The sequence below is a fragment of the Macaca thibetana genome, chromosome 6, assembly GCF_024542745.1.
Source record: "Macaca thibetana thibetana isolate TM-01 chromosome 6, ASM2454274v1, whole genome shotgun sequence".
Lineage (NCBI taxonomy): Eukaryota > Metazoa > Chordata > Mammalia > Primates > Cercopithecidae > Macaca > Macaca thibetana.
Window position 1 is genome coordinate 103,190,843 of NC_065583.1, and position 9,064 is coordinate 103,199,906.

Below are 9,064 nucleotides of genomic sequence, written 5' to 3' on the forward strand. Positions count from 1 at the left end.
GAGATACATGTGCAGGTTTGTTATAGAAGTAAACTTGTGTCATGGGGGTTTGTTGTACAGATTGTTTCATTACCCAGGTATTAAGCCTAGTACCCATTAGTTATTTTTTCTACTCTTCTCTGTCCTCCCACCCTCCACCCTCAAGGAGGCCTCAGTGTCTGTTGTTACCGTCTTTGTATTCATAAGTTCTCCATCATTTAGCTCCTATTTCTAAGTGAGAGCATATGGTATTTGGCTTTCTGTTACTGCATTAATTTGCTAAGGATAATGGCCTCTAGCTCCATCCATGTTCCCACAAAAGAAATGATATCATTCCTTTTTATGGCTGCATAGTATTCCATGGTGGATACACATATTTTTAAGGAGAGTTTTAATTCAATGTCATCTAATATACAGTCTATATTCACATTTCCCTAATTGTCACAAGTTACTTTTCTTGCTTTTTAAAAACTTCATTGAAAATTAATATATGTGCATGTTAGAAATGCAAAAAGTAAAAAAGGTTATCTCATGGAGCTTAGACTATATTCTGTCTCTGACCCCATCATGCAAATATTGTGAATCATTTCACAGGTATGGTCTTAGAAATTTTCTACAAATACATACTACATATTTTTAGATGGATGGAAACATTCTATAATAGAAGGTATTTTCATATAAACACATATAAATATCCTCTTTTCATATGAGCACATATAAGTTCTACTCACTGATGTTTTCTTAATAACCTTTATTTTTAGAACACTTTTAGGTTCATAGCAAAATTGAGCAGAAAGTATAGAGAGTTCATATATGCTCCCTGTCCCCACAGACACACAACCTCCCCTACCATGGACATCCGGCACCAAAGTGGTACATTTATTACAACTGATGAATCTACATCGACACATCATTACCACCTAAAGTCCATAGTTTACATTAGGGTGCTCACCCCCGGTGCCTGGGGTAACAGGGGCTGGAGTCTCCTAGGGTTGGCTTATATCCTGGGTTTGCTGGAGCATGGAGTTATGGGGGCCAGCCTGGAGACTGGGGCAGCAGGGACTGGCCTGGTTCTGGGTGGCTTGGAGCCTATATCTGTGGGGACTGGCCTGGAGCCTGGAGTTGTGGGGGATAGTCTGCCACTGGGGCAGGCCTGGAAACTTAGTCTGCAGGTACCAGCTTGGAGACTAGGGGTGTGGAAGCCAGCCTGGCACTGAGTTTCACTGGAGCAACACTGGTCCGCCGGGCCTGTGGCAAAGTCTGGGACTCACTTTACTCTCCTTCCCCCACTTGGAGGATATCTCTCTCTGTTGTGTTGCCTGGTTTGGAGAGGTGATGTGATGCAGAAAATGTGAAACTGTTCTTCCTACTTTCTTCAGTGGGTCCTTTTGTAATTCTCTGCTACACACAGGTGCTATAATCTCTCAAATGAATTCCTTAGCTCTTATGAAGATATTTTCATGCATGGAGAGTTGTTCAAATAGAAGTTTTTATGAGGCGATAAGTGCTGGAAAGTCCTATTCCACCACCTTGCTGATGTCACGATCCAAGATCCACACTTCCTCTTTCTCTTTCTTTTCTTTTCTGTCTTTCTCTCTCTCTCTTTCTTTCTTTCTTTCTTTCTTTCATTCTTTCTTTCTTTTTCTTTCTTTCTTTTCCTCTCTCCTTTCTTTCTTTCAAGGCTAGTCAAGTGAAGCAATGGAAGTAGAGAGAGAACAAATAAATCTGTAACCAGTTATGATCAATTAGTTTTAAATAGCACTGCACTCCAACCAGCCCTCACTATATTTTGATTAGTGGTAGCATAGTATATCTTTCTCCATCCCTTTACTTTTAATCTATATGTGTCTATGTTTTAAAAGGGTTTCTTGTAGACAATATATAGCTGGGTCTTATTTTTTTATCCACTCTGGCAATCTGTCTTTTAATTGGAGTATTTAGACAGCTGACATTTAAAGTGATTATTAATATTATTGGATTAATATCTGTGATATTTGTGACTATTTTCTATTTGTTGCCCTTGCTATTTGTTCCTATTTTTGTCTTCCATACTTCTTCTGACTTTTGAGGTATTAATGGAGCATTTTATTATGATGTAGTTATATAATGATATATATATGATATATTATATATCATATATTATAGAATGATATTATAACATATTATTCCATTTAGTCTTCTTTCTTTCTTTTTTTTTTTTTTTGTTGAGACAGAGTCTCGCTTTGTCACCCAGACTAGAGTGCAGTGGCCAGATCTCAGCTCACTGCAAGCTCCACCTCCCGGGTTCACGCCATTCTCCTGCCTCAGCCTCCCGAGTAGCTGGGACTACAGGCGCCCGCCACCTCGCCTGGTTAGGTTTTTGTATTTTTTAGTAGAGACGGGGTTTCACCGTGTTAGCCAGGATGGTCTCGATCTCCTGACCTCGTGATCCGCCCATCTCGGCCTCCCAAAGTGCTGGGATTACAGGCTTGAGCCACCGCGCCCGGCCGAGTCTTCTTTCTTAGTATATCAATTATGCCACTTCATTTTTTTTTTTTTTTAAGGTGGAGTCTCACTCTGTAGCCCAGGCTGGAGTGCCGTGGTATGATCACGGCTCACTGCAGCCTCAAACTCCTGGGCTCAAGTGATTCTCCTGCTCCAGCCTCCAGAATGGCTTAGACTATAGGCGCACACCACTGTGCCTGGCTAATTTTTAATTTTCTTGTAGAGACAGGGTCTCACTATGTTGCCTAGATTGGTCTTGAACTCCTGGGCTCAAGCAGTCCTCCTCCCTTCACTTCTCAAAGTGTCAGGATTACAGGTGTGATTCAGTGCACCTGGTCACTTATGCTTCTTCTTATAATCTTTAAAGTGGTTGCCCTAGAATTTGCAATATACATTTACAATGAATTCAAGTCCACTTTCGAATACAGGCATACCTTGCTTAATTGCACTCTGTGAGTACTGTGCTTTTTACAAATTGGAGGTTTGTGGCAACCCTGCATCAAGTAAATTTATTGGTACCATTTTTCCAACAGCATTTGCTCACTTTGTGTCTCTGTGTCACATTTTGGTAATTCTCACAATATGTTAAATATGTATCTATATCTATTTATATAGATATACGGATATAGATATATAGGTTTTTTTTGTTTGTTTGTTTGTTTGTTTTTTTTTGTTTTGTTTTTTTTTTTTTTTTTTTTGAGATGGAGTCTTGCTCTGTCACCCAGGCTGGAGTGCAGTGGCATGATCTCAGTTCACTGCAACCTCTGCCTCCCAAGTTCCAGAGGTTATCCTGCCTCAGCCTCCCAGGTAGCTGGGACTACAGATGCGTGTGACCACGTTGGCTAATTTTCGTATTTTTAGTAGAGATGGGGTTTCACCATGTTGGCCAGGCCAGTCTCGAATTCCTGACCTCAGGTGACCTGCCCACCTCAGCCTCCCAAAGTGCTGGGATTACAGGCGTGAACCATTGCACCCAGCCTCTCACTTTAAATCAAATGCCAGAAATAATTACGGTTAATGAGGAAGGTGTTTTGAAAGTCTGTATAGACCAAAAGCTAGATGTCTTGTGGCTAACAGTTAGTCAAGTTCTGAATGCAAAGGAAGAGTTCTTGGAGGAAATTAAAAGTGTGCTCCAGTAAATGCACAATGCTAAGAAAGTAAAACAACTTTATTGCTGATATGGAGTGAGTTTTACTGGTCTGGGTAGAAGATCAAACCAGCCACATATTCCTTTATCCAAAGCCTAATCCAAGCAAAGGCCCTAACTGTTCAAGTCCGTGAAGGCTGAGATAGGGAAGAAAGCTGCAGAAGAAAAGTTGGAAGCTAGCAGAGGCTGATTCATTAGGTCTAAGAAAAGAAGCCATCTCCAGAACATAAAAATGTAAGGGGAAGCAGCAAGTGCTGATGCAGAAGCTGCAGCAAGTTGTCCAGAAGAGCTACTCAAGATAATTGATGACAGGTGGCAATCATTACAACAGATTTTCAGTGGGGTGGGGGGGGAAATGTTATGTTGGAAGAAGATGTTATCTAGGACCTTTACAGTTACAGAGAAAAAGACAGTGCTGGCTTCGAAACTTCAAAGGGTGCTGACTTTGGCAGCACATATACTAAAAAAACTGGGATGATACAGAGAAGATTAGCATGGCCCCTGCACAAGGATGACATGCAAATTAGTGAAGCAGTCCATAAAACGAACAAACAAACAAACAAAAACTTCAAAGGACAGATTGATTCTCTTGTTAGGGGCTAATGCAGATGGTGATTTTAAGTTGAAGCCAGTGTTCATGTACCACTCCAAAAATCCTAGGGCCCTTAAGAATTATGTTAAATCTACTCTTGGTGTGCTCTAGAAATGGAACTACAAAGCTTGGCTGACAGCACATCTGTTTATAGCATGGTATGCTGAATATTTTAAGCCCACTGTTGAGATCTACAGCTCAAAAAAAAAAAAAAAGGATTCCTTTCAAATTATTACTGCTCAATGACAATGCACCCAGCCACCCAAGAGTACTGATGGAGATGTACAAGGATATTAATATTGTTTTCAGGCATGCTAGCACAACATCCCTTTGCAACTCACAGATCAAGGAGTCATTGCAACTTTCAAGTATTAGTATTTAAGAAATAAATTTCATAAGGCTATTGCTACCATAGATAGTGATTCCTCTGATGGATCTGGAAAAATTAATTGAAAATCTTCTGGAAAACATTCACTATTCTAGATGATGCCATTAAGAACATTCATGATTCATGGGAGGATATCAAAATATGAACATTCACGGGAGTTTGAAAGAAGTTGATGCTAATCCCTTCACAGATGACTTGAAGGGGTTCAAGAGTTCTGTGGAAAAAGTAACTGCAGATGTTGTGGAAATAGCAAGAGAACTAGATGTGGAACCTGAAGATGGGACTGAATTGCTGCAATCTCACTATCAAACTTGAAAAGATGAGGAGTTGCTTCTTATGGATGAACAAAGCAAGTGGTTTCTTGATAAGGAATCTTCTCCTGGGGAAGATGTTGTGAACATTGTTGAAATGACAACAACTGATATAGAGTATTACAGAAACTTAGTCAATAAAGCAGTGATATAGTTTGAGAGGATTGGCTCCAATTTTGAAAGAAATTCTACTGTAGGTCAAATGCTATCAAATAGTATTGCATGCTACAGGTAAGTCTTCCATCAAAGAAAGAGTCCATTGATGCAGCAAACTTCACTGTTGTCTTATTTTAAGAAATTGCCACAGCTACCCCAACCTTCAGCAACCACTACCTTGATCAGTCAGCAGCCATCAACAATGAGGCAAGACCCTCTACCAGAAAAAAGATTATAATTTGCTGAAGGATCTGATGATCATTAACATTTTCTAGCATTAACATATTTTTAACTTAAGGTAGGTGTTTTTTTCTTTTTTCTTTTTTTTTTTTTTTTTTTTTGAGACGGAGTTTTGCTTTTGTTGCCTAGGCTGGAGTGCAATGGTGCAATCTCGACTCACTGCAACCTCCGCCTCCCAGGTTCAAGCGATTCTCCTGCCTCAGCCTCCCGAGTAGCTGGGATTACAGGCATGTGCCACCACGCCTGGCTAATTTTGGTATTTTTAGTAGAGACAGGGTTTCTCCATGTTGGTCAGGCTGGTCTCGAACTCCCTACCTCAGGTGATCTGCTTGCCTCAGCCTCCCACAAGGTGCTGGGATTACAGGTGTGAGCCACTGTGCCCAGACTTTTTTTTTTTTTTTTTTTTTTTTTTTTTTTTTTTTTGCAGTGGAGTTTGGCTCTTGTTGTTCAGGCTGGAGTGCAATGGGGCGATCCCCATTTATTACAATCTCCACCTCCCAGGTTCAAGTGATTCTCCTGCCTCAGCCTCCTGAGTAGCTGTGATTACAGGTGCTCGCCACTATGCCTGGCTAATTTTTTGTGTTTTTAGTAGAGATAGGGTTTCACCATGTTGGCCAGGCTGGTCTTGAACTCCTGATCTCAGGTGATACACCTGCCTCAGCCTCCCAGAGTGCTGGGATTACAGGCGTGAGCCACTGCACCCAGGTGGTACATCATTTTTTATGACATAATGTAACTGCACACTTAATGAACTACAGTATAGGGTAAATATAGCTTTTATATGCACTGGAAGACAAAAAATTCACATATTTCAATTTATTGCAATATTTGCTTTATTGTGGTGGTCTGGAGCCAAACACACAATATCCCCCTGGTATCCTTGTAACGCTATACTGCTCTGTGAAGAGTGCAAGTATCTTATAATTACAAAACATTCCTAATTCCTTCCTCCCATTCCTTGTATCATTGCTGTCATTCCTTTCATTTACACATAAGCACATTGTTGCTATTACTATTTTGAACAAACTGTTTAAATACATTGTTGCTGTTGCTACTATTTTGAACAAGCTGTCTACTGTCAGACCAATTAAAAATGAGAAAAATAAAAGTTTTTATTTTACCTTTACTTATTCCTTCTCTGATGCTCTTCTTTTTCTTCATGTAGATCCATGTCTCTGACCTACATTATTTTCCTTCTCTTTGAAAAACTTCTTTTTACATTTCTTGCAAGGCAGATCTACTGGCAAAAAATGTGCTCAATTTTTTACATGAAAGAGTCTTTACTTTTCCTTACTTTTGAAAGATGATTTCACTGGGTGCAGAGTTCTAGGCCGGTGTGTTCTTTTTTTTTTTTTGGCGAGGGGGATGTAGTCTCGCTCTGTCGCCCAGGCTGGAGTGCAGTGGCTTGATCTCGGCTCACTGCAAGTTCCGCCTCCCGGGTTCACGCCATTCTCCTGCCGCAGCCTCCCGAGTAGCTGAGACTACAGGCGCCCGCCACATCGCCCGGCTAATTTTTTTTGTATATTTAGTAGAGACGGGGTTTCACCATGTTGGCCAGGCTGGTCTTGAACTCCTGATCTCAGGTGATACACCTGCCTCAGCCTCCCAGAGTGCTGGGATTACAGGCGTGAGCCACTGCACCCAGGTGGTACATCATTTTTTATGACATAATGTAACTGCACACTTAATGAACTACAGTATAGGGTAAATATATCTTTTATATGCACTGGAGACAAAAAAATTCACATAATTCAATTTATGGCAATATTTGCTTTATTGTGGTGGTCTGGAGCCAAACACACAATATCCCCCTGGTATCCTTGTAACGCTATACTGCTCTGTGAAGAGTGCAAGTATCTTATAAATTACAAAACATTCCTAATTCCTTCCTCCCATTCCTTGTATCATTGCTGTCATTCCTTTCATTTACACATAAGCACATTGTTGCTATTACTATTTTGAACAAACTGTTTAAATACATTGTTGCTGTTGCTACTACTATTTTGAACAAGCTGTCTACTGTCAGACCAATTAAAAATGAGAAAAATAAAAGTTTTTATTTTACCTTTACTTATTCCTTCTCTGATGCTCTTCTTTTTCTTCATGTAGATCCATGTCTCTGACATAGATTATTTTCCTTCTCTTTGAAAAACTTCTTTTTACATTTCTTGCAAGGCAGATCTACTGGCAAAAAATGTGCTCAATTTTTTACATGAATTTTTTTTTTTTTTTTTTTTTTTTTTTTTTTTTTGGCGGGGGGGATGTAGTCTCGCTCTGTCGCCCAGACTGGCGTGCAGTGGCGCGATCTCAGCTCACTGCAAGCTCCGCCTCCTGGGTTCACGCCATTCTCCTGCCGCAGCCACCCGAGTAGCTGAGACTACAGGCGCCCGCCACCACACCTGGCTAATTTTTTTTTGTATATTTAGTAGAGATGGGGTTTCACCATGTTAGCCAGGATGGTCTCGATCCGCTGACCTCGTGATCTGCCCACCTCAGCCTCCCAAAGTGCTGGGATTACAGGCGTGAGCCACCGCGCCCTGCGCCGGTGGTTTTTTTCTGTCATCATTGTAACTATTTTACTCTGCTGTCTTCTTGCTTACACAGTTTCTGAGACGTCAGATGTAATTCTTATCTTTGCTCCTCTATAGGTAAAGTTTGTTTTCCTCTGGCTTCCTTCAGGATTTTTCTTTTATCTTTAGTTTTCTGGCATTTGAATATGATGTGCCTAAGTGTCATTTTTTGGGCATTTATCCTACTCAGTGTTCTCTGAGCTTTCTGGATCTGTTGTTTGGTGTCTGACATTAATTTGGGGAAAATTCTCAATTATTATTGCAAAAAATATTGCTCCTCTTCCTTCTATTTCTTTTCCTTCTAGTATTCCCATTATTGTATGTTACACATACAATAGCTGTCTCATGTTTCTTAGATATTCTCTTCTGTTTTTTTTTCTTCCAATCTTTTCCGTCTTTGCTTTTCAGTTTGGGAGGTTTCCATTGTCATATCCTCAAGCTCAGAGATTCCTCCCTCAGCCACATCCAGTCTGCTAAGAAGTCCATCAAAGGCATTCTTCATTTCCGTTACAGTATTTTGATCTCTAGCATTGTCCATGATTGTGTCTTAGAATTTCCATCATTCTGCTCACATTATCCACCTGCTCTTGCATGTTTTCCCTTTAAAATCCTTAGCATAGTAATCATAGTTGTAAAAATTCCTGGCTTAGTAATTCTAACTTTCCTGCCATATCAGACTCTGGTTTTGATGTTTTAGTCTTTTCAAATTGTGGGTTTTTTTTTTCTCCTTTCAGTGTTTTTTGTAAATTTTTGTTGAAAGGTGGACATGCTGTACTAGATACAAGAAACTGCCTTGGTAATGGAGTGGTGAAATGTGGGGGACAGGAAATGTCTATCACCCTATGATTAGGTCTCTGTCTTTTGGTAGTCTGCGCCTCTGGTCTGTGAGCTGTCCCTGCGCTGCTTCAGGTTTTTTTCCCCTTAGGCGGGACAGGATGGATACAGTAGGCTGGAGTTAACAAATTTTCCTTTTCTCAAGTAGGTTAGATTTTGATAAAACCCCAGCTGGGCAGACTCTGAAAAATAGTTCCTCCTGAGAGCAGACCTTGTTCAGAACAGAGTGCTCTGGTTTGATTCAAAATCGTTCCTTGCCTCCTCCCCCTGCAGGAAGCATGAAGGGGGTTTTTCTCCAAAATTCACTGTAAGAACCAGGTCAGGCGCCTGGAAGTAAAGCTTCCCAAAGTGTGGGGGCCCCCA

General features: G+C 40.6%; 1 non-coding gene across 1 annotated transcript; it reads left to right on the forward strand.

Annotated features, from left to right (window-relative positions):
- The first annotated feature begins 4,046 nt into the window (after nt 1-4,046).
- LOC126957699 (U6 spliceosomal RNA) lies at nt 4,047-4,156 on the forward strand. Its single transcript, XR_007726883.1, has one exon. It is a non-coding gene; the product is annotated as a U6 spliceosomal RNA (small nuclear RNA).
- Nucleotides 4,157-9,064: the final 4,908 nt, after the last annotated feature.